The sequence below is a fragment of the Ambystoma mexicanum genome, unplaced genomic scaffold (assembly GCF_040938575.1).
Source record: "Ambystoma mexicanum isolate Mex_15411 unplaced genomic scaffold, UKY_AmexF1_1 Mex_scaf10, whole genome shotgun sequence".
Taxonomy (NCBI): Eukaryota; Metazoa; Chordata; class Amphibia; order Caudata; family Ambystomatidae; genus Ambystoma; species Ambystoma mexicanum.
Window position 1 is genome coordinate 1,582,501 of NW_027182325.1, and position 22,500 is coordinate 1,605,000.

Genomic DNA, 22,500 nt, shown 5'->3' on the forward strand with positions numbered 1-22,500 from the left:
GGCCCACCAGTCTTATATATCTCGCCTGATCGAGCCTGATCGAGCGATGAGCGTGGTATCATGTTGCAAGTGGCTGCATGGCTTAGCTTACTAAATGCAAATGCATAAGAGTAATATTCTTAGCATTCCTAGAGCCTACGGCCACACCACACTGAATGCACCCGATCTCGTCTGATCTCGGAAGTTAAGCAGTGTCAGGCCTAGTTAGTACCTGGATGGGAGACCGCCTGGGAATACCAGGTGCTGTAGGCTTTTTTGTGCTCCAAGTTCAGGAAGTGAGCCCTTTCTCAATTGCCTTTTAAAACTGCAAGGTCTAGCCGACTAGATGCTTAAAAGTACAACATTCACTAGGCCCAGAGCCTACGGCCACACCACACTGAATGCGCCTGATCTCGTCTGATCTCAGAAGCTAAGCAGTGTCGGGCCTAGTTAGTACCTGGATGGGAGACCGCCTGGGAATACCAGGTGCTGTAGGCTTTTTTGTACTCCAAGTTCAGGAAGTGAGCCATTTCTCAATTGCCTTTCAAAACTGCAAGGTCTAGCCGACTAGATGCTTAAAAGTACAAAACTCACTAGGCCCAGAGCCTACGGCCACACCACACTGAATGCGCCCGATCTCATCTGATCTCGGAAACTAAGCAGTGTCGGGCCTAGTTAGTACCTGGATGGGAGACCACCTGGGAATACCAGGTGCTGTAGGCTTTTTTGTGCTCCAAGTTCAGGAAGTGAGCCATTTCACAATTGCCTTTCAAAACTGCAAGGTCTAGCCGACTAGATGCTTAAAAGTACAAACTCACTAGGCCCAGAACCTACGGCCACACCACACTGAATGCGCCCGATCTCAGAAGCTAAGCAGGGTCGGGCCTAGTTAGTACCTGGATGGGAGACCGCCTGGGAATACCAGGTGCTGTAGGCTTTTTTGTGCTCCAAGTTCAGGAAGTGAGCCATTTCTCAATTTCCTTTCAAAATTGCAAGGTCTAGCTGACTAGATGCTTAAAAGTACAAAACTCACTAGGCCCAGAGCCTACGGCCACACCACACTGATTGCGCCCGATCTCGGAAGCTAAGCAGTGTCGGGCCTCGTTAGTACCTGGATGGGAGACCGCCTGGGAATACCAGGTGCTGTAGGCTTTTTTGTACTCCAAGTTCAGGAAGTGAGCCATTTCTCAATTGCCTTTCAAAACTGCAAGGTCTAGCCGACTAGATGCTTAAAAGTACAAAACTCACTAGGCCCAGAGCCTACGGCCACACCACACTGAATGCGCCCGATCTCGTCTGATCTCGGAAGCTAAGCAGTGTCGGGCCTAGTTAGTACCTGGATGGGAGACCACCTGGGAATACCAGGTGCTGTAGGCTTTTTTGTGCTCCAAGTTCAGGAAGTGAGCCATTTCACAATTGCCTTTCAAAACTGCAAGGTCTAGCCGACTAGATGCTTAAAAGTACAAACTCACTAGGCCCAGAGCCTACGGCCACACCACACTGAATGCGCCCGATCTCGGAAGCTAAGCAGGGTCGGGCCTAGTTAGTACCTGGATGGGAGACTGCCTGGGAATACCAGGTGCTGTAGGCTTTTTTTGTGCTCCATGATTAGTAATTGCGCAACTTCTCAATTATTTTTCAAATTTGGTATGTTTCCAAAATAATTGTATCCCGTTTTATAGCGGAAATGTTGGACAACATCATGAGGGCTGGAGCTACCTTTTTACATAGAATTAGCATACAGGTAGTGTGTTCATGGGTAATAAATCGACTTTCACATGTAATGCAGTACAGAGAATATTGAGTCCTTCAAGAGGCATGAAAGAAAACCATTATTGTGTTGATTGTTCTCTCCACCTCCCTGCAACAGACACAGGATGGATGAATTAAAGTTATCCTACCAGACATAGGAGTCCTGAATGGGCCCACCAGTCTTATATATCTCGCCTGATCGAGCCTGATCGAGCGATGAGCGTGGTATCATGTTGCAAGTGGCTGCATGGCTTAGCTTACTAAATGCAAATGCATAAGAGTAATATTCTTAGCATTCCTAGAGCCTACGGCCACACCACACTGAATGCACCCGATCTCGTCTGATCTCGGAAGTTAAGCAGTGTCAGGCCTAGTTAGTACCTGGATGGGAGACCGCCTGGGAATACCAGGTGCTGTAGGCTTTTTTGTGCTCCAAGTTCAGGAAGTGAGCCCTTTCTCAATTGCCTTTTAAAACTGCAAGGTCTAGCCGACTAGATGCTTAAAAGTACAACACTCACTAGGCCCAGAGCCTACGGCCACACCACACTGAATGCGCCTGATCTCGTCTGATCTCAGAAGCTAAGCAGTGTCGGGCCTAGTTAGTACCTGGATGGGAGACCGCCTGGGAATACCAGGTGCTGTAGGCTTTTTTGTACTCCAAGTTCAGGAAGTGAGCCATTTCTCAATTGCCTTTCAAAACTGCAAGGTCTAGCCGACTAGATGCTTAAAAGTACAAAACTCACTAGGCCCAGAGCCTACGGCCACACCACACTGAATGCGCCCGATCTTGTCTGATCTCGGAAGCTAAGCAGTGTCGGGCCTAGTTAGTACCTGGATGGGAGACCACCTGGGAATACCAGGTGCTGTAGGCTTTTTTGTGCTCCAAGTTCAGGAAGTGAGCCATTTCACAATTGCCTTTCAAAACTGCAAGGTCTAGCCGACTAGATGCTTAAAAGTACAAACTCACTAGGCCCAGAGCCTACGGCCACACCACACTGAATGCGCCCGATCTCGGAAGCTAAGCAGGGTCGGGCCTAGTTAGTACCTGGATGGGAGACTGCCTGGCAATACCAGGTGCTGTAGGCTTTTTTTGTGCTCCATGATTAGTAATTGCGCAACTTCTCAATTATTTTTCAAATTTGGTATGTTTCCAAAATAATTGTATCCCGTTTTATAGCGGAAATGTTGGACAACATCATGAGGGCTGGAGCTACCTTTTTACATAGAATTAGCATACAGGTAGTGTGTTCATGGGTAATAAATCAACTTTCACATGTAATGCAGTACAGAGAATATTGAGTCCTTCAAGAGGCATGAAAGAAAACCATTATTGTGTTGATTGTTCTCTCCACCTCCCTGCAACAGACACAGGATGGATGAATTAAAGTTATCCTACCAGACATAGGAGTCCTGAATGGGCCCACCAGTCTTATATATCTCGCCTGATCGAGCGCTGATCGAGAGATGAGCGTGGTATCATGTTGCAAGTGGCTGCATGGCTTAGCTTACTAAATGCAAATGCATAAGAGTAATATTCTTAGCATTCCTAGAGCCTACGGCCACACCACACTGAATGCACCTGATCTCGACTGATCTCGGAAGTTAAGCAGTGTCAGGCCTAGTTAGTACCTGGATGGGAGACCGCCTGGGAATACCAGGTGCTGTAGGCTTTTTTGTGCTCCAAGTTCAGGAAGTGAGCCCTTTCTCAATTGCCTTTTAAAACTGCAAGGTCTAGCCGACTAGATGCTTAAAAGTACAAAACTCACTAGGCCCAGAGCCTACGGCCACACCACACTGAATGTGCCTGATCTCGTCTGATCTCAGAAGCTAAGCAGTGTCGGGCCTAGTTAGTACCTGGATGGAAGACCGCCTGGGAATACCAGGTGCTGTAGGCTTTTTTGTACTCCAAGTTCAGGAAGTGAGCCATTTCTCAATTGCCTTTCAAAACTGCAAGGTCTAGCCGACTAGATGCTTAAAAGTACAAAACTCACAAGAACCAGAGCCTACGGCCACACCACACTGAATGCGCCCGATCTCGTCTGATCTCGGAAGCTAAGCAGTGTCGGGCCTCGTTAGTACCTGGATGGGAGACCGCCTGGGAATACCAGGTGCTGTAGGCTTTTTTGTGCTCCAAGTTCAGGAAGTGAGCCATTTCTCAATTGCCTTTCAAAATTGCAAGGTCTAGCTGACTAGATGCTTAAAAGTACAAAACTCACTAGGCCCAGAGCCTACGGCCACACCACACTGATTGCGCCCGATCTCGTCTGATCTCGGAAGCTAAGCAGTGTCGGGCCTCGTTAGTACCTGGATGGGAGACCGCCTGGGAATACCAGGTGCTGTAGGCTTTTTTGTGCTCCAAGTTCAGGAAGTGAGCCATTTCTCAATTGCCTTTCAAAACTGCAAGGTCTAGCTGACTAGATGCTTAAAAGTACAAAACTCACTAGGCCCAGAGCCTACGGCCACACCACACTGATTGCGCCCGATCTCGTCTGATCTCGGAAGCTAAGCAGTGTCGGGCCTAGTTAGTACCTGGATGGGAGACCACCTGGGAATACCAGGTGCTGTAGGCTTTTTTGTGCTCCAAGTTCAGGAAGTGAGCCATTTCACAATTGCCTTTCAAAACTGCAAGGTCTAGCCGACTAGATGCTTAAAAGTACAAAACTCACTAGGCCCAGAGCCTACGGCCACACCACACTGAATGTGCCCGATCTCGGAAGCTAAGCAGGGTCAGGCCTAGTTAGTACCTGGATGGGAGACTGCCTGGGAATACCAGGTGCTGTAGGCTTTTTTGTGCTCCATGATTAGTAATTGCGCAACTTCTCAATTATTTTTCAAATTTGGTATGTTTCCAAAATAATTGTATCCCGTTTTATAGCGGAAATGTTGGACAACATCATGAGGGCTGGAGCTACCTTTTTACATAGAATTAGCATACAGGTAGTGTGTTCATGGGTAATAAATCGACTTTCACATGTAATGCAGTACAGAGAATATTGAGTCCTTCAAGAGGCATGAAAGAAAACCATTATTGTGTTGATTGTTCTCTCCACCTCCCTGCAACAGACACAGGATGGATGAATTAAAGTTATCCTACCAGACATAGGAGTCCTGAATGGGCCCACCAGTCTTATATATCTCGCCTGATCGAGCCTGATCGAGCGATGAGCGTGGTATCATGTTGCAAGTGGCTGCATGGCTTAGCTTACTAAATGCAAATGCATAAGAGTAATATTCTTAGCATTCCTAGAGCCTACGGCCACACCACACTGAATGCACCCGATCTCGTCTGATCTCGGAAGTTAAGCAGTGTCAGGCCTAGTTAGTACCTGGATGGGAGACCGCCTGGGAATACCAGGTGCTGTAGGCTTTTTTGTGCTCCAAGTTCAGGAAGTGAGCCCTTTCTCAATTGCCTTTTAAAACTGCAAGGTCTAGCCGACTAGATGCTTAAAAGTACAACATTCACTAGGCCCAGAGCCTACGGCCACACCACACTGAATGCGCCTGATCTCGTCTGATCTCAGAAGCTAAGCAGTGTCGGGCCTAGTTAGTACCTGGATGGGAGACCGCCTGGGAATACCAGGTGCTGTAGGCTTTTTTGTACTCCAAGTTCAGGAAGTGAGCCATTTCTCAATTGCCTTTCAAAACTGCAAGGTCTAGCCGACTAGATGCTTAAAAGTACAAAACTCACTAGGCCCAGAGCCTACGGCCACACCACACTGAATGCGCCCGATCTCATCTGATCTCGGAAGCTAAGCAGTGTCGGGCCTAGTTAGTACCTGGATGGGAGACCACCTGGGAATACCAGGTGCTGTAGGCTTTTTTGTGCTCCAAGTTCAGGAAGTGAGCCATTTCACAATTGCCTTTCAAAACTGCAAGGTCTAGCCGACTAGATGCTTAAAAGTACAAACTCACTAGGCCCAGAACCTACGGCCACACCACACTGAATGCGCCCGATCTCAGAAGCTAAGCAGGGTCGGGCCTAGTTAGTACCTGGATGGGAGACCGCCTGGGAATACCAGGTGCTGTAGGCTTTTTTGTGCTCCAAGTTCAGGAAGTGAGCCATTTCTCAATTGCCTTTCAAAATTGCAAGGTCTAGCTGACTAGATGCTTAAAAGTACAAAACTCACTAGGCCCAGAGCCTACGGCCACACCACACTGATTGCGCCCGATCTCGGAAGCTAAGCAGTGTCGGGCCTCGTTAGTACCTGGATGGGAGACCGCCTGGGAATACCAGGTGCTGTAGGCTTTTTTGTACTCCAAGTTCAGGAAGTGAGCCATTTCTCAATTGCCTTTCAAAACTGCAAGGTCTAGCCGACTAGATGCTTAAAAGTACAAAACTCACTAGGCCCAGAGCCTACGGCCACACCACACTGAATGCGCCCGATCTCGTCTGATCTCGGAAGCTAAGCAGTGTCGGGCCTAGTTAGTACCTGGATGGGAGACCACCTGGGAATACCAGGTGCTGTAGGCTTTTTTGTGCTCCAAGTTCAGGAAGTGAGCCATTTCACAATTGCCTTTCAAAACTGCAAGGTCTAGCCGACTAGATGCTTAAAAGTACAAACTCACTAGGCCCAGAGCCTACGGCCACACCACACTGAATGCGCCCGATCTCGGAAGCTAAGCAGGGTCGGGCCTAGTTAGTACCTGGATGGGAGACTGCCTGGGAATACCAGGTGCTGTAGGCTTTTTTTGTGCTCCATGATTAGTAATTGCGCAACTTCTCAATTATTTTTCAAATTTGGTATGTTTCCAAAATAATTGTATCCCGTTTTATAGCGGAAATGTTGGACAACATCATGAGGGCTGGAGCTACCTTTTTACATAGAATTAGCATACAGGTAGTGTGTTCATGGGTAATAAATCAACTTTCACATGTAATGCAGTACAGAGAATATTGAGTCCTTCAAGAGGCATGAAAGAAAACCATTATTGTGTTGATTGTTCTCTCCACCTCCCTGCAACAGACACAGGATGGATGAATTAAAGTTATCCTACCAGACATAGGAGTCCTGAATGGGCCCACCAGTCTTATATATCTCGCCTGATCGAGCCTGATCGAGCGATGAGCGTGGTATCATGTTGCAAGTGGCTGCATGGCTTAGCTTACTAAATGCAAATGCATAAGAGTAATATTCTTAGCATTCCTAGAGCCTACGGCCACACCACACTGAATGCACCCGATCTCGACTGATCTCGGAAGTTAAGCAGTGTCAGGCCTAGTTAGTACCTGGATGGGAGACCGCCTGGGAATACCAGGTGCTGTAGGCTTTTTTGTGCTCCAAGTTCAGGAAGTGAGCCCTTTCTCAATTGCCTTTTAAAACTGCAAGGTCTAGCCGACTAGATGCTTAAAAGTACAAAACTCACTAGGCCCAGAGCCTACGGCCACACCACACTGAATGTGCCTGATCTCGTCTGATCTCAGAAGCTAAGCAGTGTCGGGCCTAGTTAGTACCTGGATGGAAGACCGCCTGGGAATACCAGGTGCTGTAGGCTTTTTTGTACTCCAAGTTCAGGAAGTGAGCCATTTCTCAATTGCCTTTCAAAACTGCAAGGTCTAGCCGACTAGATGCTTAAAAGTACAAAACTCACAAGAACCAGAGCCTACGGCCACACCACACTGAATGCGCCCGATCTCGTCTGATCTCGGAAGCTAAGCAGTGTCGGGCCTCGTTAGTACCTGGATGGGAGACCGCCTGGGAATACCAGGTGCTGTAGGCTTTTTTGTGCTCCAAGTTCAGGAAGTGAGCCATTTCTCAATTGCCTTTCAAAATTGCAAGGTCTAGCTGACTAGATGCTTAAAAGTACAAAACTCACTAGGCCCAGAGCCTACGGCCACACCACACTGATTGCGCCCGATCTCGTCTGATCTCGGAAGCTAAGCAGTGTCGGGCCTCGTTAGTACCTGGATGGGAGACCGCCTGGGAATACCAGGTGCTGTAGGCTTTTTTGTGCTCCAAGTTCAGGAAGTGAGCCATTTCTCAATTGCCTTTCAAAACTGCAAGGTCTAGCTGACTAGATGCTTAAAAGTACAAAACTCACTAGGCCCAGAGCCTACGGCCACACCACACTGATTGCGCCCGATCTCGTCTGATCTCGGAAGCTAAGCAGTGTCGGGCCTAGTTAGTACCTGGATGGGAGACCACCTGGGAATACCAGGTGCTGTAGGCTTTTTTGTGCTCCAAGTTCAGGAAGTGAGCCATTTCACAATTGCCTTTCAAAACTGCAAGGTCTAGCCGACTAGATGCTTAAAAGTACAAAACTCACTAGGCCCAGAGCCTACAGCCACACCACACTGAAGGTGCCCGATCTCGGAAGCTAAGCAGGGTCAGGCCTAGTTAGTACCTGGATGGGAGACTGCCTGGGAATACCAGGTGCTGTAGGCTTTTTTGTGCTCCATGATTAGTAATTGCGCAACTTCTCAATTATTTTTCAAATTTGGTATGTTTCCAAAATAATTGTATCCCGTTTTATAGCGGAAATGTTGGACAACATCATGAGGGCTGGAGCTACCTTTTTACATAGAATTAGCATACAGGCAGTGTGTTCATGGGTAATAAATCGACTTTCACATGTAATGCAGTACAGAGAATATTGAGTCCTTCAAGAGGCATGAAAGAAAACCATTATTGTGTTGATTGTTCTCTCCACCTCCCTGCAACAGACACAGGATGGATGAATTAAAGTTATCCTACCAGACATAGGAGTCCTGAATGGGCCCACCAGTCTTATATATCTCGCCTGATCGAGCCTGATCGAGCGATGAGCGTGGTATCATGTTGCAAGTGGCTGCATGGCTTAGCTTACTAAATGCAAATGCATAAGAGTAATATTCTTAGCATTCCTAGAGCCTACGGCCACACCACACTGAATGCACCCGATCTCGTCTGATCTCGGAAGTTAAGCAGTGTCAGGCCTAGTTAGTACCTGGATGGGAGACCGCCTGGGAATACCAGGTGCTGTAGGCTTTTTTGTGCTCCAAGTTCAGGAAGTGAGCCCTTTCTCAATTGCCTTTTAAAACTGCAAGGTCTAGCCGACTAGATGCTTAAAAGTACAAAACTCACTAGGCCCAGAGCCTACGGCCACACCACACTGAATGTGCCCGATCTCGGAAGCTAAGCAGGGTCAGGCCTAGTTAGTACCTGGATGGGAGACTGCCTGGGAATACCAGGTGCTGTAGGCTTTTTTGTGCTCCATGATTAGTAATTGCGCAACTTCTCAATTATTTTTCAAATTTGGTATGTTTCCAAAATAATTGTATCCCGTTTTATAGCGGAAATGTTGGACAACATCATGAGGGCTGGAGCTACCTTTTTACATAGAATTAGCATACAGGTAGTGTGTTCATGGGTAATAAATCGACTTTCACATGTAATGCAGTACAGAGAATATTGAGTCTTTCAAGAGGCATGAAAGAAAACCATTATTGTGTTGATTGTTCTCTCCACCTCCCTGCAACAGACACAGGATGGATGAATTAAAGTTATCCTACCAGACATAGGAGTCCTGAATGGGCCCACCAGTCTTATATATCTCGCCTGATCGAGCCTGATCGAGCGATGAGCGTGGTATCATGTTGCAAGTGGCTGCATGGCTTAGCTTACTAAATGCAAATGCATAAGAGTAATATTCTTAGCATTCCTAGAGCCTACGGCCACACCACACTGAATGCACCCGATCTCGTCTGATCTCGGAAGTTAAGCAGTGTCAGGCCTAGTTAGTACCTGGATGGGAGACCGCCTGGGAATACCAGGTGCTGTAGGCTTTTTTGTGCTCCAAGTTCAGGAAGTGAGCCCTTTCTCAATTGCCTTTTAAAACTGCAAGGTCTAGCCGACTAGATGCTTAAAAGTACAACACTCACTAGGCCCAGAGCCTACGGCCACACCACACTGAATGCGCCTGATCTCGTCTGATCTCAGAAGCTAAGCAGTGTCGGGCCTAGTTAGTACCTGGATGGGAGACCGCCTGGGAATACCAGGTGCTGTAGGCTTTTTTGTACTCCAAGTTCAGGAAGTGAGCCATTTCTCAATTGCCTTTCAAAACTGCAAGGTCTAGCCGACTAGATGCTTAAAAGTACAAAACTCACTAGGCCCAGAGCCTACGGCCACACCACACTGAATGCGCCCGATCTTGTCTGATCTCGGAAGCTAAGCAGTGTCGGGCCTAGTTAGTACCTGGATGGGAGACCACCTGGGAATACCAGGTGCTGTAGGCTTTTTTGTGCTCCAAGTTCAGGAAGTGAGCCATTTCACAATTGCCTTTCAAAACTGCAAGGTCTAGCCGACTAGATGCTTAAAAGTACAAACTCACTAGGCCCAGAGCCTACGGCCACACCACACTGAATGCGCCCGATCTCGGAAGCTAAGCAGGGTCGGGCCTAGTTAGTACCTGGATGGGAGACTGCCTGGGAATACCAGGTGCTGTAGGCTTTTTTTGTGCTCCATGATTAGTAATTGCGCAACTTCTCAATTATTTTTCAAATTTGGTATGTTTCCAAAATAATTGTATCCCGTTTTATAGCGGAAATGTTGGACAACATCATGAGGGCTGGAGCTACCTTTTTACATAGAATTAGCATACAGGTAGTGTGTTCATGGGTAATAAATCAACTTTCACATGTAATGCAGTACAGAGAATATTGAGTCCTTCAAGAGGCATGAAAGAAAACCATTATTGTGTTGATTGTTCTCTCCACCTCCCTGCAACAGACACAGGATGGATGAATTAAAGTTATCCTACCAGACATAGGAGTCCTGAATGGGCCCACCAGTCTTATATATCTCGCCTGATCGAGCGCTGATCGAGCGATGAGCGTGGTATCATGTTGCAAGTGGCTGCATGGCTTAGCTTACTAAATGCAAATGCATAAGAGTAATATTCTTAGCATTCCTAGAGCCTACGGCCACACCACACTGAATGCACCTGATCTCGACTGATCTCGGAAGTTAAGCAGTGTCAGGCCTAGTTAGTACCTGGATGGGAGACCGCCTGGGAATACCAGGTGCTGTAGGCTTTTTTGTGCTCCAAGTTCAGGAAGTGAGCCCTTTCTCAATTGCCTTTTAAAACTGCAAGGTCTAGCCGACTAGATGCTTAAAAGTACAAAACTCACTAGGCCCAGAGCCTACGGCCACACCACACTGAATGTGCCTGATCTCGTCTGATCTCAGAAGCTAAGCAGTGTCGGGCCTAGTTAGTACCTGGATGGAAGACCGCCTGGGAATACCAGGTGCTGTAGGCTTTTTTGTACTCCAAGTTCAGGAAGTGAGCCATTTCTCAATTGCCTTTCAAAACTGCAAGGTCTAGCCGACTAGATGCTTAAAAGTACAAAACTCACAAGAACCAGAGCCTACGGCCACACCACACTGAATGCGCCCGATCTCGTCTGATCTCGGAAGCTAAGCAGTGTCGGGCCTCGTTAGTACCTGGATGGGAGACCGCCTGGGAATACCAGGTGCTGTAGGCTTTTTTGTGCTCCAAGTTCAGGAAGTGAGCCATTTCTCAATTGCCTTTCAAAATTGCAAGGTCTAGCTGACTAGATGCTTAAAAGTACAAAACTCACTAGGCCCAGAGCCTACGGCCACACCACACTGATTGCGCCCGATCTCGTCTGATCTCGGAAGCTAAGCAGTGTCGGGCCTCGTTAGTACCTGGATGGGAGACCGCCTGGGAATACCAGGTGCTGTAGGCTTTTTTGTGCTCCAAGTTCAGGAAGTGAGCCATTTCTCAATTGCCTTTCAAAACTGCAAGGTCTAGCTGACTAGATGCTTAAAAGTACAAAACTCACTAGGCCCAGAGCCTACGGCCACACCACACTGATTGCGCCCGATCTCGTCTGATCTCGGAAGCTAAGCAGTGTCGGGCCTAGTTAGTACCTGGATGGGAGACCACCTGGGAATACCAGGTGCTGTAGGCTTTTTTGTGCTCCAAGTTCAGGAAGTGAGCCATTTCACAATTGCCTTTCAAAACTGCAAGGTCTAGCCGACTAGATGCTTAAAAGTACAAAACTCACTAGGCCCAGAGCCTACGGCCACACCACACTGAATGTGCCCGATCTCGGAAGCTAAGCAGGGTCAGGCCTAGCTAGTACCTGGATGGGAGACTGCCTGGGAATACCAGGTGCTGTAGGCTTTTTTGTGCTCCATGATTAGTAATTGCGCAACTTCTCAATTATTTTTCAAATTTGGTATGTTTCCAAAATAATTGTATCCCGTTTTATAGCGGAAATGTTGGACAACATCATGAGGGCTGGAGCTACCTTTTTACATAGAATTAGCATACAGGTAGTGTGTTCATGGGTAATAAATCGACTTTCACATGTAATGCAGTACAGAGAATATTGAGTCCTTCAAGAGGCATGAAAGAAAACCATTATTGTGTTGATTGTTCTCTCCACCTCCCTGCAACAGACACAGGATGGATGAATTAAAGTTATCCTACCAGACATAGGAGTCCTGAATGGGCCCACCAGTCTTATATATCTCGCCTGATCGAGCCTGATCGAGCGATGAGCGTGGTATCATGTTGCAAGTGGCTGCATGGCTTAGCTTACTAAATGCAAATGCATAAGAGTAATATTCTTAGCATTCCTAGAGCCTACGGCCACACCACACTGAATGCACCCGATCTCGTCTGATCTCGGAAGTTAAGCAGTGTCAGGCCTAGTTAGTACCTGGATGGGAGACCGCCTGGGAATACCAGGTGCTGTAGGCTTTTTTGTGCTCCAAGTTCAGGAAGTGAGCCCTTTCTCAATTGCCTTTTAAAACTGCAAGGTCTAGCCGACTAGATGCTTAAAAGTACAACACTCACTAGGCCCAGAGCCTACGGCCACACCACACTGAATGCGCCTGATCTCGTCTGATCTCAGAAGCTAAGCAGTGTCGGGCCTAGTTAGTACCTGGATGGGAGACCGCCTGGGAATACCAGGTGCTGTAGGCTTTTTTGTACTCCAAGTTCAGGAAGTGAGCCATTTCTCAATTGCCTTTCAAAACTGCAAGGTCTAGCCGACTAGATGCTTAAAAGTACAAAACTCACTAGGCCCAGAGCCTACGGCCACACCACACTGAATGCGCCCTATCTCGTCTGATCTCGGAAGCTAAGCAGTGTCGGGCCTAGTTAGTACCTGGATGGGAGACCACCTGGGAATACCAGGTGCTGTAGGCTTTTTTGTGCTCCAAGTTCAGGAAGTGAGCCATTTCACAATTGCCTTTCAAAACTGCAAGGTCTAGCCGACTAGATGCTTAAAAGTACAAACTCACTAGGCCCAGAGCCTACGGCCACACCACACTGAATGCGCCCGATCTCGGAAGCTAAGCAGGGTCGGGCCTAGTTAGTACCTGGATGGGAGACTGCCTGGGAATACCAGGTGCTGTAGGCTTTTTTTGTGCTCCATGATTAGTAATTGCGCAACTTCTCAATTATTTTTCAAATTTGGTATGTTTCCAAAATAATTGTATCCCGTTTTATAGCGGAAATGTTGGACAACATCATGAGGGCTGGAGCTACCTTTTTACATAGAATTAGCATACAGGTAGTGTGTTCATGGGTAATAAATCAACTTTCACATGTAATGCAGTACAGAGAATATTGAGTCCTTCAAGAGGCATGAAAGAAAACCATTATTGTGTTGATTGTTCTCTCCACCTCCCTGCAACAGACACAGGATGGATGAATTAAAGTTATCCTACCAGACATAGGAGTCCTGAATGGGCCCACCAGTCTTATATATCTCGCCTGATCGAGCCTGATCGAGCGATGAGCGTGGTATCATGTTGCAAGTGGCTGCATGGCTTAGCTTACTAAATGCAAATGCATAAGAGTAATATTCTTAGCATTCCTAGAGCCTACGGCCACACCACACTGAATGCACCCGATCTCGACTGATCTCGGAAGATAAGCAGTGTCAGGCCTAGTTAGTACCTGGATGGGAGACCGCCTGGGAATACCAGGTGCTGTAGGCTTTTTTGTGCTCCAAGTTCAGGAAGTGAGCCCTTTCTCAATTGCCTTTTAAAACTGCAAGGTCTAGCCGACTAGATGCTTAAAAGTACAAAACTCACTAGGCCCAGAGCCTACGGCCACACCACACTGAATGTGCCTGATCTCGTCTGATCTCAGAAGCTAAGCAGTGTCGGGCCTAGTTAGTACCTGGATGGAAGACCGCCTGGGAATACCAGGTGCTGTAGGCTTTTTTGTACTCCAAGTTCAGGAAGTGAGCCATTTCTCAATTGCCTTTCAAAACTGCAAGGTCTAGCCGACTAGATGCTTAAAAGTACAAAACTCACAAGAACCAGAGCCTACGGCCACACCACACTGAATGCGCCCGATCTCGTCTGATCTCGGAAGCTAAGCAGTGTCGGGCCTCGTTAGTACCTGGATGGGAGACCGCCTGGGAATACCAGGTGCTGTAGGCTTTTTTGTGCTCCAAGTTCAGGAAGTGAGCCATTTCTCAATTGCCTTTCAAAATTGCAAGGTCTAGCTGACTAGATGCTTAAAAGTACAAAACTCACTAGGCCCAGAGCCTACGGCCACACCACACTGATTGCGCCCGATCTCGTCTGATCTCGGAAGCTAAGCAGTGTCGGGCCTCGTTAGTACCTGGATGGGAGACCGCCTGGGAATACCAGGTGCTGTAGGCTTTTTTGTGCTCCAAGTTCAGGAAGTGAGCCATTTCTCAATTGCCTTTCAAAACTGCAAGGTCTAGCTGACTAGATGCTTAAAAGTACAAAACTCACTAGGCCCAGAGCCTACGGCCACACCACACTGATTGCGCCCGATCTCGTCTGATCTCGGAAGCTAAGCAGTGTCGGGCCTAGTTAGTACCTGGATGGGAGACCACCTGGGAATACCAGGTGCTGTTGGCTTTTTTGTGCTCCAAGTTCAGGAAGTGAGCCATTTCACAATTGCCTTTCAAAACTGCAAGGTCTAGCCGACTAGATGCTTAAAAGTACAAAACTCACTAGGCCCAGAGCCTACGGCCACACCACACTGAATGTGCCCGATCTCGGAAGCTAAGCAGGGTCAGGCCTAGTTAGTACCTGGATGGGAGACTGCCTGGGAATACCAGGTGCTGTAGGCTTTTTTGTGCTCCATGATTAGTAATTGCGCAACTTCTCAATTATTTTTCAAATTTGGTATGTTTCCAAAATAATTGTATCCCGTTTTATAGCGGAAATGTTGGACAACATCATGAGGGCTGGAGCTACCTTTTTACATAGAATTAGCATACAGGCAGTGTGTTCATGGGTAATAAATCGACTTTCACATGTAATGCAGTACAGAGAATATTGAGTCCTTCAAGAGGCATGAAAGAAAACCATTATTGTGTTGATTGTTCTCTCCACCTCCCTGCAACAGACACAGGATGGATGAATTAAAGTTATCCTACCAGACATAGGAGTCCTGAATGGGCCCACCAGTCTTATATATCTCGCCTGATCGAGCCTGATCGAGCGATGAGCGTGGTATCATGTTGCAAGTGGCTGCATGGCTTAGCTTACTAAATGCAAATGCATAAGAGTAATATTCTTAGCATTCCTAGAGCCTACGGCCACACCACACTGAATGCACCCGATCTCGTCTGATCTCGGAAGTTAAGCAGTGTCAGGCCTAGTTAGTACCTGGATGGGAGACCGCCTGGGAATACCAGGTGCTGTAGGCTTTTTTGTGCTCCAAGTTCAGGAAGTGAGCCCTTTCTCAATTGCCTTTTAAAACTGCAAGGTCTAGCCGACTAGATGCTTAAAAGTACAACACTCACTAGGCCCAGAGCCTACGGCCACACCACACTGAATGCGCCTGATCTCGTCTGATCTCAGAAGCTAAGCAGTGTCGGGCCTAGTTAGTACCTGGATGGGAGACCGCCTGGGAATACCAGGTGCTGTAGGCTTTTTTGTACTCCAAGTTCAGGAAGTGAGCCATTTCTCAATTGCCTTTCAAAACTGCAAGGTCTAGCCGACTAGATGCTTAAAAGTACAAAACTCACTAGGCCCAGAGCCTACGGCCACACCACACTGAATGCGCCCGATCTTGTCTGATCTCGGAAGCTAAGCAGTGTCGGGCCTAGTTAGTACCTGGATGGGAGACCACCTGGGAATACCAGGTGCTGTAGGCTTTTTTGTGCTCCAAGTTCAGGAAGTGAGCCATTTCACAATTGCCTTTCAAAACTGCAAGGTCTAGCCGACTAGATGCTTAAAAGTACAAACTCACTAGGCCCAGAGCCTACGGCCACACCACACTGAATGCGCCCGATCTCGGAAGCTAAGCAGGGTCGGGCCTAGTTAGTACCTGGATGGGAGACTGCCTGGGAATACCAGGTGCTGTAGGCTTTTTTTGTGCTCCATGATTAGTAATTGCGCAACTTCTCAATTATTTTTCAAATTTGGTATGTTTCCAAAATAATTGTATCCCGTTTTATAGCGGAAATGTTGGACAACATCATGAGGGCTGGAGCTACCTTTTTACATAGAATTAGCATACAGGTAGTGTGTTCATGGGTAATAAATCAACTTTCACATGTAATGCAGTACAGAGAATATTGAGTCCTTCAAGAGGCATGAAAGAAAACCATTATTGTGTTGATTGTTCTCTCCACCTCCCTGCAACAGACACAGGATGGATGAATTAAAGTTATCCTACCAGACATAGGAGTCCTGAATGGGCCCACCAGTCTTATATATCTCGCCTGATCGAGCCTGATCGAGCGATGAGCGTGGTATCATGTTGCAAGTGGCTGCATGGCTTAGCTTACTAAATGCAAATGCATAAGAGTAATATTCTTAGCATTCCTAGAGCCTACGGCCACACCACACTGAATGCACCCGATCTCGACTGATCTCGGAAGTTAAGCAGTGTCAGGCCTAGTTAGTACCTGGATGGGAGACCGCCTGGGAATACCAGGTGCTGTAGGCTTTTTTGTGCTCCAAGTTCAGGAAGTGAGCCCTTTCTCAATTGCCTTTTAAAACTGCAAGGTCTAGCCGACTAGATGCTTAAAAGTACAAAACTCACTAGGCCCAGAGCCTACGGCCACACCACACTGAATGTGCCTGATCTCGTCTGATCTCAGAAGCTAAGCAGTGTCGGGCCTAGTTAGTACCTGGATGGAAGACCGCCTGGGAATACCAGGTGCTGTAGGCTTTTTTGTACTCCAAGTTCAGGAAGTGAGCCATTTCTCAATTGCCTTTCAAAACTGACAGGTCTAGCCGACTAGATGCTTAAAAGTACAAAACTCACAAGAACCAGAGCCTACGGCCACACCACACTGAATGCGCCCGATCTCGTCTGATCTCGGAAGCTAAGCAGTGTCGGGCCTCGTTAGTACCTGGATGGGAGACCGCCTGGGAATACCAGGTGCTGTAGGCTTTTTTGTGCTCCAAGTTCAGGAAGTGAGCCATTTCTCAATTGCCTTTCAAAATTGCAAGGTCTAGCTGACTAGATGCTTAAAAGTACAAAACTCACTAGGCCCAGAGCCTACGGCCACACCACACTGATTGCGCCCGATCTCGTCTGATCTCGGAAGCTAAGCAGTGTCGGGCCTCGTTAGTACCTGGATGGGAGACCGCCTGGGAATACCAGGTGCTGTAGGCTTTTTTGTGCTCCAAGTTCAGGAAGTGAGCCATTTCTCAATTGCCTTTCAAAACTGCAAGGTCTAGCTGACTAGATGCTTAAAAGTACAAAACTCACTAGGCCCAGAGCCTACGGCCACACCACACTGATTGCGCCCGATCTCGTCTGATCTCGGAAGCTAAGCAGTGTCGGGCCTAGTTAGTACCTGGATGGGAGACCACCTGGGAATACCAGGTGCTGTAGGCTTTTTTGTGCTCCAAGTTCAGGAAGTGAGCCATTTCACAATTGCCTTTCAAAACTGCAAGGTCTAGCCGACTAGATGCTTAAAAGTACAAAACTCACTAGGCCCAGAGCCTACGGCCACACCACACTGAATGTGCCCGATCTCGGAAGCTAAGCAGGGTCAGGCCTAGTTAGTACCTGGATGGGAGACTGCCTGGGAATACCAGGTGCTGTAGGCTTTTTTGTGCTCCATGATTAGTAATTGCGCAACTTCTCAATTATTTTTCAAATTTGGTATGTTTCCAAAATAATTGTATCCCGTTTTATAGCGGAAATGTTGGACAACATCATGAGGGCTGGAGCTACCTTTTTACATAGAATTAGCATACAGGCAGTGTGTTCATGGGTAATAAATCGACTTTCACATGTAATGCAGTACAGAGAATATTGAGTCCTTCAAGAGGCATGAAAGAAAACCATTATTGTGTTGATTGTTCTCTCCACCTCCCTGCAACAGACACAGGATGGATGAATTAAAGTTATCCTACCAGACATAGGAGTCCTGAATGGGCCCACCAGTCTTATATATCTCGCCTGATCGAGCCTGATCGAGCGATGAGCGTGGTATCATGTTGCAAGTGGCTGCATGGCTTAGCTTACTAAATGCAAATGCATAAGAGTAATATTCTTAGCATTCCTAGAGCCTACGGCCACACCACACTGAATGCACCCGATCTCGTCTGATCTCGGAAGTTAAGCAGTGTCAGGCCTAGTTAGTACCTGGATGGGAGACCGCCTGGGAATACCAGGTGCTGTAGGCTTTTTTGTGCTCCAAGTTCAGGAAGTGAGCCCTTTCTCAATTGCCTTTTAAAACTGCAAGGTCTAGCCGACTAGATGCTTAAAAGTACAAAACTCACTAGGCCCAGAGCCTACAGCCACACCACACTGAATGTGCCCGATCTCGGAAGCTAAGCAGGGTCAGGCCTAGTTAGTACCTGGATGGGAGACTGCCTGGGAATACCAGGTGCTGTAGGCTTTTTTGTGCTCCATGATTAGTAATTGCGCAACTTCTCAATTATTTTTCAAATTTGGTATGTTTCCAAAATAATTGTATCCCGTTTTATAGCGGAAATGTTGGACAACATCATGAGGGCTGGAGCTACCTTTTTACATAGAATTAGCATACAGGTAGTGTGTTCATGGGTAATAAATCGACTTTCACATGTAATGCAGTACAGAGAATATTGAGTCCTTCAAGAGGCATGAAAGAAAACCATTATTGTGTTGATTGTTCTCTCCACCTCCCTGCAACAGACACAGGATGGATGAATTAAAGTTATCCTACCAGACATAGGAGTCCTGAATGGGCCCACCAGTCTTATATATCTCGCCTGATCGAGCCTGATCGAGCGATGAGCGTGGTATCATGTTGCAAGTGGCTGCATGGCTTAGCTTACTAAATGCAAATGCATAAGAGTAATATTCTTAGCATTCCTAGAGCCTACGGCCACACCACACTGAATGCACCCGATCTCGTCTGATCTCGGAAGTTAAGCAGTGTCAGGCCTAATTAGTACCTGGATGGGAGACCGCCTGGGAATACCAGGTGCTGTAGGCTTTTTTGTGCTCCAAGTTCAGGAAGTGAGCCCTTTCTCAATTGCCTTTTAAAACTGCAAGGTCTAGCCGACTAGATGCTTAAAAGTACAACACTCACTAGGCCCAGAGCCTACGGCCACACCACACTGAATGCGCCTGATCTCGTCTGATCTCAGAAGCTAAGCAGTGTCGGGCCTAGTTAGTACGTGGATGGAAGACCGCCTGGGAATACCAGGTGCTGTAGGCTTTTTTGTGCTCCAAGTTCAGGAAGTGAGCCCTTTCTCAATTGCCTTTTAAAACTGCAAGGTCTAGCCGACTAGATGCTTAAAAGTACAAAACTCACTAGGCCCAGAGCCTACGGCCACACCACACTGAATGTGCCTGATCTCGTCTGATCTCAGAAGCTAAGCAGTGTCGGGCCTAGTTAGTACGTGGATGGAAGACCGCCTGGGAATACCAGGTGCTGTAGGCTTTTTTGTACTCCAAGTTCAGGAAGTGAGCCATTTCTCAATTGCCTTTCAAAACTGCAAGGTCTAGCCGACTAGATGCTTAAAAGTACAAAACTCACAAGAACCAGAGCCTACGGCCACACCACACTGAATGCGCCCGATCTCGTCTGATCTCGGAAGCTAAGCAGTGTCGGGCCTCGTTAGTACCTGGATGGGAGACCGCCTGGGAATACCAGGTGCTGTAGGCTTTTTTGTGCTCCAAGTTCAGGAAGTGAGCCATTTCTCAATTGCCTTTCAAAACTGCAAGGTCTAGCTGACTAGATGCTTAAAAGTACAAAACTCACTAGGCCCAGAGCCTACGGCCACACCACACTGATTGCGCCCGATCTCGTCTGATCTCGGAAGCTAAGCAGTGTCGGGCCTAGTTAGTACCTGGATGGGAGACCACCTGGGAATACCAGGTGCTGTAGGCTTTTTTGTGCTCCAAGTTCAGGAAGTGAGCCATTTCACAATTGCCTTTCAAAACTGCAAGGTCTAGCCGACTAGATGCTTAAAAGTACAAAACTCACTAGGCCCAGAGCCTACGGCCACACCACACTGAATGTGCCCGATCTCGGAAGCTAAGCAGGGTCAGGCCTAGTTAGTACCTGGATGGGAGACTGCCTGGGAATACCAGGTGCTGTAGGCTTTTTTGTGCTCCATGATTAGTAATTGCGCAACTTCTCAATTATTTTTCAAATTTGGTATGTTTCCAAAATAATTGTATCCCATTTTATAGCGGAAATGTTGGACAACATCATGAGGGCTGGAGCTACCTTTTACATAGAATTAGCATACAGGCAGTGTGTTCATGGGTAATAAATCGACTTTCACATGTAATGCAGTACAGAGAATATTGAGTCCTTCAAGAGGCATGAAAGAAAACCATTATTGTGTTGATTGTTCTCTCCACCTCCCTGCAACAGACACAGGATGGATGAATTAAAGTTATCCTACCAGACATAGGAGTCCTGAATGGGCCCACCAGTCTTATATATCTCGCCTGATCGAGCCTGATCGAGCGATGAGCGTGGTATCATGTTGCAAGTGGCTGCATGGCTTAGCTTACTAAATGCAAATGCATAAGAGTAATATTCTTAGCATTCCTAGAGCCTATGGCCACACCACACTGAATGCACCCGATCTCGGAAGTTAAGCAGTGTCAGGCCTAGTTAGTACCTGGATGGGAGACCGCCTGGGAATACCAGGTGCTGTAGGCTTTTTTGTGCTCCAAGTTCAGGAAGTGAGCCCTTTCTCAATTGCCTTTTAAAACTGCAAGGTCTAGCCGACTAGATGCTTAAAAGTACAACACTCACTAGGCCCAGAGCCTACGGCCACACCACACTGAATGCGCCTGATCTCGTCTGATCTCAGAAGCTAAGCAGTGTCGGGCCTAGTTAGTACCTGGATGGGAGACCGCCTGGGAATACCAGGTGCTGTAGGCTTTTTTGTACTCCAAGTTCAGGAAGTGAGCCATTTCTCAATTGCCTTTCAAAACTGCAAGGTCTAGCCGACTAGATGCTTAAAAGTACAAAACTCACTAGGCCCAGAGCCTACGGCCACACCACACTGAATGCGCCCGATCTCGTCTGATCTCGGAAGCTAAGCAGTGTCGGGCCTAGTTAGTACCTGGATGGGAGACCACCTGGGAATACCAGGTGCTGTAGGCTTTTTTGTGCTCCAAGTTCAGGAAGTGAGCCATTTCACAATTGCCTTTCAAAACTGCAAGGTCTAGCCGACTAGATGCTTAAAAGTACAAACTCACTAGGCCCAGAGCCTACGGCCACACCACACTGAATGCGCCCAATCTCGGAAGCTAAGCAGGGTCGGGCCTAGTTAGTACCTGGATGGGAGACTGCCTGGGAATACCAGGTGCTGTAGGCTTTTTTTGTGCTCCATGATTAGTAATTGCGCAACTTCTCAATTATTTTTCAAATTTGGTATGTTTCCAAAATAATTGTATCCCGTTTTATAGCGGAAATGTTGGACAACATCATGAGGGCTGGAGCTACCTTTTTACATAGAATTAGCATACAGGTAGTGTGTTCATGGGTAATAAATCAACTTTCACATGTAATGCAGTACAGAGAATATTGAGTCCTTCAAGAGGCATGAAAGAAAACCATTATTGTGTTGATTGTTCTCTCCACCTCCCTGCAACAGACACAGGATGGATGAATTAAAGTTATCCTACCAGACATAGGAGTCCTGAATGGGCCCACCAGTCTTATATATCTCGCCTGATCGAGCGCTGATCGAGCGATGAGCGTGGTATCATGTTGCAAGTGGCTGCATGGCTTAGCTTACTAAATGCAAATGCATAAGAGTAATATTCTTAGCATTCCTAGAGCCTACGGCCACACCACACTGAATGCACCCGATCTCGACTGATCTCGGAAGTTAAGCAGTGTCAGGCCTAGTTAGTACCTGGATGGGAGACCGCCTGGGAATACCAGGTGCTGTAGGCTTTTTTGTGCTCCAAGTTCAGGAAGTGAGCCCTTTCTCAATTGCCTTTTAAAACTGCAAGGTCTAGCCGACTAGATGCTTAAAAGTACAAAACTCACTAGGCCCAGAGCCTACGGCCACACCACACTGAATGTGCCTGATCTCGTCTGATCTCAGAAGCTAAGCAGTGTCGGGCCTAGTTAGTACCTGGATGGAAGACCGCCTGGGAATACCAGGTGCTGTAGGCTTTTTTGTACTCCAAGTTCAGGAAGTGAGCCATTTCTCAATTGCCTTTCAAAACTGCAAGGTCTAGCCGACTAGATGCTTAAAAGTACAAAACTCACAAGAACCAGAGCCTACGGCCACACCACACTGAATGCGCCCGATCTCGTCTGATCTCGGAAGCTAAGCAGTGTCGGGCCTCGTTAGTACCTGGATGGGAGACCGCCTGGGAATACCAGGTGCT

At 47.4% G+C, this 22,500-nt stretch overlaps 57 non-coding genes and 20 pseudogenes across 57 annotated transcripts in view; all 77 read left to right on the forward strand.

Annotated features, from left to right (window-relative positions):
- The first annotated feature begins 133 nt into the window (after window positions 1-133).
- Window positions 134-252, forward strand: LOC138548977 (5S ribosomal RNA). Its single transcript, XR_011292766.1, has one exon. It is a non-coding gene; the product is annotated as a 5S ribosomal RNA (ribosomal RNA).
- Window positions 253-358: 106 nt separating this feature from the next.
- Window positions 359-477, forward strand: LOC138540998 (5S ribosomal RNA). Its single transcript, XR_011289019.1, has one exon. It is a non-coding gene; the product is annotated as a 5S ribosomal RNA (ribosomal RNA).
- Window positions 478-583: 106 nt separating this feature from the next.
- On the forward strand, window positions 584-702 carry LOC138550848 (5S ribosomal RNA). Its single transcript, XR_011294592.1, has one exon. It is a non-coding gene; the product is annotated as a 5S ribosomal RNA (ribosomal RNA).
- Window positions 703-807: 105 nt separating this feature from the next.
- Window positions 808-916, forward strand: LOC138544795 (5S ribosomal RNA; annotated as a pseudogene).
- A 106-nt stretch (window positions 917-1,022) lies between these two features.
- LOC138542990 (5S ribosomal RNA) lies at window positions 1,023-1,131 on the forward strand (annotated as a pseudogene).
- A 106-nt stretch (window positions 1,132-1,237) lies between these two features.
- On the forward strand, window positions 1,238-1,356 carry LOC138548652 (5S ribosomal RNA). Its single transcript, XR_011292445.1, has one exon. It is a non-coding gene; the product is annotated as a 5S ribosomal RNA (ribosomal RNA).
- A 105-nt stretch (window positions 1,357-1,461) lies between these two features.
- Window positions 1,462-1,570, forward strand: LOC138543448 (5S ribosomal RNA; annotated as a pseudogene).
- A 464-nt stretch (window positions 1,571-2,034) lies between these two features.
- On the forward strand, window positions 2,035-2,153 carry LOC138548978 (5S ribosomal RNA). The gene has a single exon (XR_011292767.1). It is a non-coding gene; the product is annotated as a 5S ribosomal RNA (ribosomal RNA).
- Window positions 2,154-2,259: 106 nt separating this feature from the next.
- LOC138541010 (5S ribosomal RNA) lies at window positions 2,260-2,378 on the forward strand. The gene has a single exon (XR_011289030.1). It is a non-coding gene; the product is annotated as a 5S ribosomal RNA (ribosomal RNA).
- A 106-nt stretch (window positions 2,379-2,484) lies between these two features.
- LOC138551183 (5S ribosomal RNA) lies at window positions 2,485-2,603 on the forward strand. The gene has a single exon (XR_011294914.1). It is a non-coding gene; the product is annotated as a 5S ribosomal RNA (ribosomal RNA).
- Window positions 2,604-2,708: 105 nt separating this feature from the next.
- LOC138545812 (5S ribosomal RNA) lies at window positions 2,709-2,817 on the forward strand (annotated as a pseudogene).
- A 465-nt stretch (window positions 2,818-3,282) lies between these two features.
- LOC138541647 (5S ribosomal RNA) lies at window positions 3,283-3,401 on the forward strand. Its single transcript, XR_011289649.1, has one exon. It is a non-coding gene; the product is annotated as a 5S ribosomal RNA (ribosomal RNA).
- A 106-nt stretch (window positions 3,402-3,507) lies between these two features.
- On the forward strand, window positions 3,508-3,626 carry LOC138539769 (5S ribosomal RNA). The gene has a single exon (XR_011287834.1). It is a non-coding gene; the product is annotated as a 5S ribosomal RNA (ribosomal RNA).
- A 106-nt stretch (window positions 3,627-3,732) lies between these two features.
- LOC138550129 (5S ribosomal RNA) lies at window positions 3,733-3,851 on the forward strand. The gene has a single exon (XR_011293891.1). It is a non-coding gene; the product is annotated as a 5S ribosomal RNA (ribosomal RNA).
- Window positions 3,852-3,957: 106 nt separating this feature from the next.
- On the forward strand, window positions 3,958-4,076 carry LOC138537036 (5S ribosomal RNA). The gene has a single exon (XR_011285187.1). It is a non-coding gene; the product is annotated as a 5S ribosomal RNA (ribosomal RNA).
- A 106-nt stretch (window positions 4,077-4,182) lies between these two features.
- LOC138547813 (5S ribosomal RNA) lies at window positions 4,183-4,301 on the forward strand. Its single transcript, XR_011291641.1, has one exon. It is a non-coding gene; the product is annotated as a 5S ribosomal RNA (ribosomal RNA).
- Window positions 4,302-4,407: 106 nt separating this feature from the next.
- Window positions 4,408-4,516, forward strand: LOC138546298 (5S ribosomal RNA; annotated as a pseudogene).
- Window positions 4,517-4,979: 463 nt separating this feature from the next.
- Window positions 4,980-5,098, forward strand: LOC138548979 (5S ribosomal RNA). Its single transcript, XR_011292768.1, has one exon. It is a non-coding gene; the product is annotated as a 5S ribosomal RNA (ribosomal RNA).
- Window positions 5,099-5,204: 106 nt separating this feature from the next.
- LOC138541022 (5S ribosomal RNA) lies at window positions 5,205-5,323 on the forward strand. Its single transcript, XR_011289041.1, has one exon. It is a non-coding gene; the product is annotated as a 5S ribosomal RNA (ribosomal RNA).
- A 106-nt stretch (window positions 5,324-5,429) lies between these two features.
- Window positions 5,430-5,548, forward strand: LOC138541924 (5S ribosomal RNA). The gene has a single exon (XR_011289916.1). It is a non-coding gene; the product is annotated as a 5S ribosomal RNA (ribosomal RNA).
- A 105-nt stretch (window positions 5,549-5,653) lies between these two features.
- LOC138544796 (5S ribosomal RNA) lies at window positions 5,654-5,762 on the forward strand (annotated as a pseudogene).
- Window positions 5,763-5,868: 106 nt separating this feature from the next.
- Window positions 5,869-5,977, forward strand: LOC138542991 (5S ribosomal RNA; annotated as a pseudogene).
- A 106-nt stretch (window positions 5,978-6,083) lies between these two features.
- On the forward strand, window positions 6,084-6,202 carry LOC138548664 (5S ribosomal RNA). Its single transcript, XR_011292457.1, has one exon. It is a non-coding gene; the product is annotated as a 5S ribosomal RNA (ribosomal RNA).
- A 105-nt stretch (window positions 6,203-6,307) lies between these two features.
- Window positions 6,308-6,416, forward strand: LOC138543449 (5S ribosomal RNA; annotated as a pseudogene).
- Window positions 6,417-6,880: 464 nt separating this feature from the next.
- Window positions 6,881-6,999, forward strand: LOC138538561 (5S ribosomal RNA). Its single transcript, XR_011286656.1, has one exon. It is a non-coding gene; the product is annotated as a 5S ribosomal RNA (ribosomal RNA).
- Window positions 7,000-7,105: 106 nt separating this feature from the next.
- LOC138539770 (5S ribosomal RNA) lies at window positions 7,106-7,224 on the forward strand. The gene has a single exon (XR_011287835.1). It is a non-coding gene; the product is annotated as a 5S ribosomal RNA (ribosomal RNA).
- A 106-nt stretch (window positions 7,225-7,330) lies between these two features.
- Window positions 7,331-7,449, forward strand: LOC138550130 (5S ribosomal RNA). The gene has a single exon (XR_011293892.1). It is a non-coding gene; the product is annotated as a 5S ribosomal RNA (ribosomal RNA).
- A 106-nt stretch (window positions 7,450-7,555) lies between these two features.
- On the forward strand, window positions 7,556-7,674 carry LOC138537037 (5S ribosomal RNA). Its single transcript, XR_011285188.1, has one exon. It is a non-coding gene; the product is annotated as a 5S ribosomal RNA (ribosomal RNA).
- Window positions 7,675-7,780: 106 nt separating this feature from the next.
- Window positions 7,781-7,899, forward strand: LOC138547814 (5S ribosomal RNA). The gene has a single exon (XR_011291642.1). It is a non-coding gene; the product is annotated as a 5S ribosomal RNA (ribosomal RNA).
- A 106-nt stretch (window positions 7,900-8,005) lies between these two features.
- LOC138546885 (5S ribosomal RNA) lies at window positions 8,006-8,114 on the forward strand (annotated as a pseudogene).
- Window positions 8,115-8,577: 463 nt separating this feature from the next.
- LOC138548980 (5S ribosomal RNA) lies at window positions 8,578-8,696 on the forward strand. The gene has a single exon (XR_011292769.1). It is a non-coding gene; the product is annotated as a 5S ribosomal RNA (ribosomal RNA).
- Window positions 8,697-8,802: 106 nt separating this feature from the next.
- On the forward strand, window positions 8,803-8,911 carry LOC138546299 (5S ribosomal RNA; annotated as a pseudogene).
- A 463-nt stretch (window positions 8,912-9,374) lies between these two features.
- Window positions 9,375-9,493, forward strand: LOC138548981 (5S ribosomal RNA). The gene has a single exon (XR_011292770.1). It is a non-coding gene; the product is annotated as a 5S ribosomal RNA (ribosomal RNA).
- A 106-nt stretch (window positions 9,494-9,599) lies between these two features.
- Window positions 9,600-9,718, forward strand: LOC138541034 (5S ribosomal RNA). Its single transcript, XR_011289052.1, has one exon. It is a non-coding gene; the product is annotated as a 5S ribosomal RNA (ribosomal RNA).
- A 106-nt stretch (window positions 9,719-9,824) lies between these two features.
- LOC138551184 (5S ribosomal RNA) lies at window positions 9,825-9,943 on the forward strand. The gene has a single exon (XR_011294915.1). It is a non-coding gene; the product is annotated as a 5S ribosomal RNA (ribosomal RNA).
- A 105-nt stretch (window positions 9,944-10,048) lies between these two features.
- On the forward strand, window positions 10,049-10,157 carry LOC138543450 (5S ribosomal RNA; annotated as a pseudogene).
- Window positions 10,158-10,622: 465 nt separating this feature from the next.
- Window positions 10,623-10,741, forward strand: LOC138541648 (5S ribosomal RNA). Its single transcript, XR_011289650.1, has one exon. It is a non-coding gene; the product is annotated as a 5S ribosomal RNA (ribosomal RNA).
- Window positions 10,742-10,847: 106 nt separating this feature from the next.
- LOC138539771 (5S ribosomal RNA) lies at window positions 10,848-10,966 on the forward strand. Its single transcript, XR_011287836.1, has one exon. It is a non-coding gene; the product is annotated as a 5S ribosomal RNA (ribosomal RNA).
- A 106-nt stretch (window positions 10,967-11,072) lies between these two features.
- Window positions 11,073-11,191, forward strand: LOC138550131 (5S ribosomal RNA). Its single transcript, XR_011293893.1, has one exon. It is a non-coding gene; the product is annotated as a 5S ribosomal RNA (ribosomal RNA).
- Window positions 11,192-11,297: 106 nt separating this feature from the next.
- On the forward strand, window positions 11,298-11,416 carry LOC138537038 (5S ribosomal RNA). Its single transcript, XR_011285189.1, has one exon. It is a non-coding gene; the product is annotated as a 5S ribosomal RNA (ribosomal RNA).
- A 106-nt stretch (window positions 11,417-11,522) lies between these two features.
- Window positions 11,523-11,641, forward strand: LOC138547815 (5S ribosomal RNA). The gene has a single exon (XR_011291643.1). It is a non-coding gene; the product is annotated as a 5S ribosomal RNA (ribosomal RNA).
- Window positions 11,642-11,747: 106 nt separating this feature from the next.
- On the forward strand, window positions 11,748-11,856 carry LOC138546745 (5S ribosomal RNA; annotated as a pseudogene).
- Window positions 11,857-12,319: 463 nt separating this feature from the next.
- On the forward strand, window positions 12,320-12,438 carry LOC138548982 (5S ribosomal RNA). The gene has a single exon (XR_011292771.1). It is a non-coding gene; the product is annotated as a 5S ribosomal RNA (ribosomal RNA).
- A 106-nt stretch (window positions 12,439-12,544) lies between these two features.
- LOC138541046 (5S ribosomal RNA) lies at window positions 12,545-12,663 on the forward strand. Its single transcript, XR_011289064.1, has one exon. It is a non-coding gene; the product is annotated as a 5S ribosomal RNA (ribosomal RNA).
- Window positions 12,664-12,769: 106 nt separating this feature from the next.
- Window positions 12,770-12,888, forward strand: LOC138540726 (5S ribosomal RNA). The gene has a single exon (XR_011288762.1). It is a non-coding gene; the product is annotated as a 5S ribosomal RNA (ribosomal RNA).
- Window positions 12,889-12,993: 105 nt separating this feature from the next.
- On the forward strand, window positions 12,994-13,102 carry LOC138543451 (5S ribosomal RNA; annotated as a pseudogene).
- A 464-nt stretch (window positions 13,103-13,566) lies between these two features.
- On the forward strand, window positions 13,567-13,685 carry LOC138541770 (5S ribosomal RNA). The gene has a single exon (XR_011289768.1). It is a non-coding gene; the product is annotated as a 5S ribosomal RNA (ribosomal RNA).
- Window positions 13,686-13,791: 106 nt separating this feature from the next.
- LOC138539773 (5S ribosomal RNA) lies at window positions 13,792-13,910 on the forward strand. Its single transcript, XR_011287837.1, has one exon. It is a non-coding gene; the product is annotated as a 5S ribosomal RNA (ribosomal RNA).
- A 106-nt stretch (window positions 13,911-14,016) lies between these two features.
- LOC138550132 (5S ribosomal RNA) lies at window positions 14,017-14,135 on the forward strand. Its single transcript, XR_011293894.1, has one exon. It is a non-coding gene; the product is annotated as a 5S ribosomal RNA (ribosomal RNA).
- Window positions 14,136-14,241: 106 nt separating this feature from the next.
- LOC138537039 (5S ribosomal RNA) lies at window positions 14,242-14,360 on the forward strand. Its single transcript, XR_011285190.1, has one exon. It is a non-coding gene; the product is annotated as a 5S ribosomal RNA (ribosomal RNA).
- A 106-nt stretch (window positions 14,361-14,466) lies between these two features.
- LOC138536782 (5S ribosomal RNA) lies at window positions 14,467-14,585 on the forward strand. Its single transcript, XR_011284945.1, has one exon. It is a non-coding gene; the product is annotated as a 5S ribosomal RNA (ribosomal RNA).
- Window positions 14,586-14,691: 106 nt separating this feature from the next.
- LOC138546300 (5S ribosomal RNA) lies at window positions 14,692-14,800 on the forward strand (annotated as a pseudogene).
- A 463-nt stretch (window positions 14,801-15,263) lies between these two features.
- Window positions 15,264-15,382, forward strand: LOC138548983 (5S ribosomal RNA). The gene has a single exon (XR_011292772.1). It is a non-coding gene; the product is annotated as a 5S ribosomal RNA (ribosomal RNA).
- A 106-nt stretch (window positions 15,383-15,488) lies between these two features.
- Window positions 15,489-15,607, forward strand: LOC138541057 (5S ribosomal RNA). The gene has a single exon (XR_011289075.1). It is a non-coding gene; the product is annotated as a 5S ribosomal RNA (ribosomal RNA).
- Window positions 15,608-15,713: 106 nt separating this feature from the next.
- LOC138551185 (5S ribosomal RNA) lies at window positions 15,714-15,832 on the forward strand. The gene has a single exon (XR_011294916.1). It is a non-coding gene; the product is annotated as a 5S ribosomal RNA (ribosomal RNA).
- A 105-nt stretch (window positions 15,833-15,937) lies between these two features.
- On the forward strand, window positions 15,938-16,046 carry LOC138543453 (5S ribosomal RNA; annotated as a pseudogene).
- A 464-nt stretch (window positions 16,047-16,510) lies between these two features.
- On the forward strand, window positions 16,511-16,629 carry LOC138538562 (5S ribosomal RNA). Its single transcript, XR_011286657.1, has one exon. It is a non-coding gene; the product is annotated as a 5S ribosomal RNA (ribosomal RNA).
- Window positions 16,630-16,735: 106 nt separating this feature from the next.
- LOC138539774 (5S ribosomal RNA) lies at window positions 16,736-16,854 on the forward strand. Its single transcript, XR_011287838.1, has one exon. It is a non-coding gene; the product is annotated as a 5S ribosomal RNA (ribosomal RNA).
- A 106-nt stretch (window positions 16,855-16,960) lies between these two features.
- On the forward strand, window positions 16,961-17,079 carry LOC138550133 (5S ribosomal RNA). Its single transcript, XR_011293895.1, has one exon. It is a non-coding gene; the product is annotated as a 5S ribosomal RNA (ribosomal RNA).
- Window positions 17,080-17,185: 106 nt separating this feature from the next.
- On the forward strand, window positions 17,186-17,304 carry LOC138537040 (5S ribosomal RNA). Its single transcript, XR_011285191.1, has one exon. It is a non-coding gene; the product is annotated as a 5S ribosomal RNA (ribosomal RNA).
- Window positions 17,305-17,410: 106 nt separating this feature from the next.
- Window positions 17,411-17,529, forward strand: LOC138547816 (5S ribosomal RNA). Its single transcript, XR_011291644.1, has one exon. It is a non-coding gene; the product is annotated as a 5S ribosomal RNA (ribosomal RNA).
- A 106-nt stretch (window positions 17,530-17,635) lies between these two features.
- Window positions 17,636-17,744, forward strand: LOC138546301 (5S ribosomal RNA; annotated as a pseudogene).
- A 463-nt stretch (window positions 17,745-18,207) lies between these two features.
- LOC138548984 (5S ribosomal RNA) lies at window positions 18,208-18,326 on the forward strand. The gene has a single exon (XR_011292773.1). It is a non-coding gene; the product is annotated as a 5S ribosomal RNA (ribosomal RNA).
- A 106-nt stretch (window positions 18,327-18,432) lies between these two features.
- Window positions 18,433-18,541, forward strand: LOC138546636 (5S ribosomal RNA; annotated as a pseudogene).
- A 463-nt stretch (window positions 18,542-19,004) lies between these two features.
- Window positions 19,005-19,123, forward strand: LOC138549660 (5S ribosomal RNA). The gene has a single exon (XR_011293435.1). It is a non-coding gene; the product is annotated as a 5S ribosomal RNA (ribosomal RNA).
- A 106-nt stretch (window positions 19,124-19,229) lies between these two features.
- Window positions 19,230-19,348, forward strand: LOC138541083 (5S ribosomal RNA). Its single transcript, XR_011289099.1, has one exon. It is a non-coding gene; the product is annotated as a 5S ribosomal RNA (ribosomal RNA).
- Window positions 19,349-19,454: 106 nt separating this feature from the next.
- Window positions 19,455-19,573, forward strand: LOC138541933 (5S ribosomal RNA). Its single transcript, XR_011289925.1, has one exon. It is a non-coding gene; the product is annotated as a 5S ribosomal RNA (ribosomal RNA).
- A 106-nt stretch (window positions 19,574-19,679) lies between these two features.
- On the forward strand, window positions 19,680-19,798 carry LOC138550135 (5S ribosomal RNA). The gene has a single exon (XR_011293896.1). It is a non-coding gene; the product is annotated as a 5S ribosomal RNA (ribosomal RNA).
- A 106-nt stretch (window positions 19,799-19,904) lies between these two features.
- Window positions 19,905-20,023, forward strand: LOC138547817 (5S ribosomal RNA). Its single transcript, XR_011291645.1, has one exon. It is a non-coding gene; the product is annotated as a 5S ribosomal RNA (ribosomal RNA).
- A 106-nt stretch (window positions 20,024-20,129) lies between these two features.
- Window positions 20,130-20,238, forward strand: LOC138546302 (5S ribosomal RNA; annotated as a pseudogene).
- A 462-nt stretch (window positions 20,239-20,700) lies between these two features.
- Window positions 20,701-20,809, forward strand: LOC138542881 (5S ribosomal RNA; annotated as a pseudogene).
- A 106-nt stretch (window positions 20,810-20,915) lies between these two features.
- On the forward strand, window positions 20,916-21,034 carry LOC138541070 (5S ribosomal RNA). The gene has a single exon (XR_011289087.1). It is a non-coding gene; the product is annotated as a 5S ribosomal RNA (ribosomal RNA).
- Window positions 21,035-21,140: 106 nt separating this feature from the next.
- Window positions 21,141-21,259, forward strand: LOC138548676 (5S ribosomal RNA). Its single transcript, XR_011292468.1, has one exon. It is a non-coding gene; the product is annotated as a 5S ribosomal RNA (ribosomal RNA).
- A 105-nt stretch (window positions 21,260-21,364) lies between these two features.
- Window positions 21,365-21,473, forward strand: LOC138545608 (5S ribosomal RNA; annotated as a pseudogene).
- Window positions 21,474-21,938: 465 nt separating this feature from the next.
- LOC138538565 (5S ribosomal RNA) lies at window positions 21,939-22,057 on the forward strand. Its single transcript, XR_011286659.1, has one exon. It is a non-coding gene; the product is annotated as a 5S ribosomal RNA (ribosomal RNA).
- A 106-nt stretch (window positions 22,058-22,163) lies between these two features.
- LOC138539776 (5S ribosomal RNA) lies at window positions 22,164-22,282 on the forward strand. Its single transcript, XR_011287840.1, has one exon. It is a non-coding gene; the product is annotated as a 5S ribosomal RNA (ribosomal RNA).
- A 106-nt stretch (window positions 22,283-22,388) lies between these two features.
- LOC138550136 (5S ribosomal RNA) overlaps window positions 22,389-22,500 on the forward strand; it is a 119-nt gene continuing 7 nt past the window's right edge. The window contains exon 1 of the ribosomal RNA XR_011293897.1: window positions 22,389-22,500. This exon is cut by the window's right edge and continues 7 nt beyond it. This is a non-coding gene — a ribosomal RNA (5S ribosomal RNA).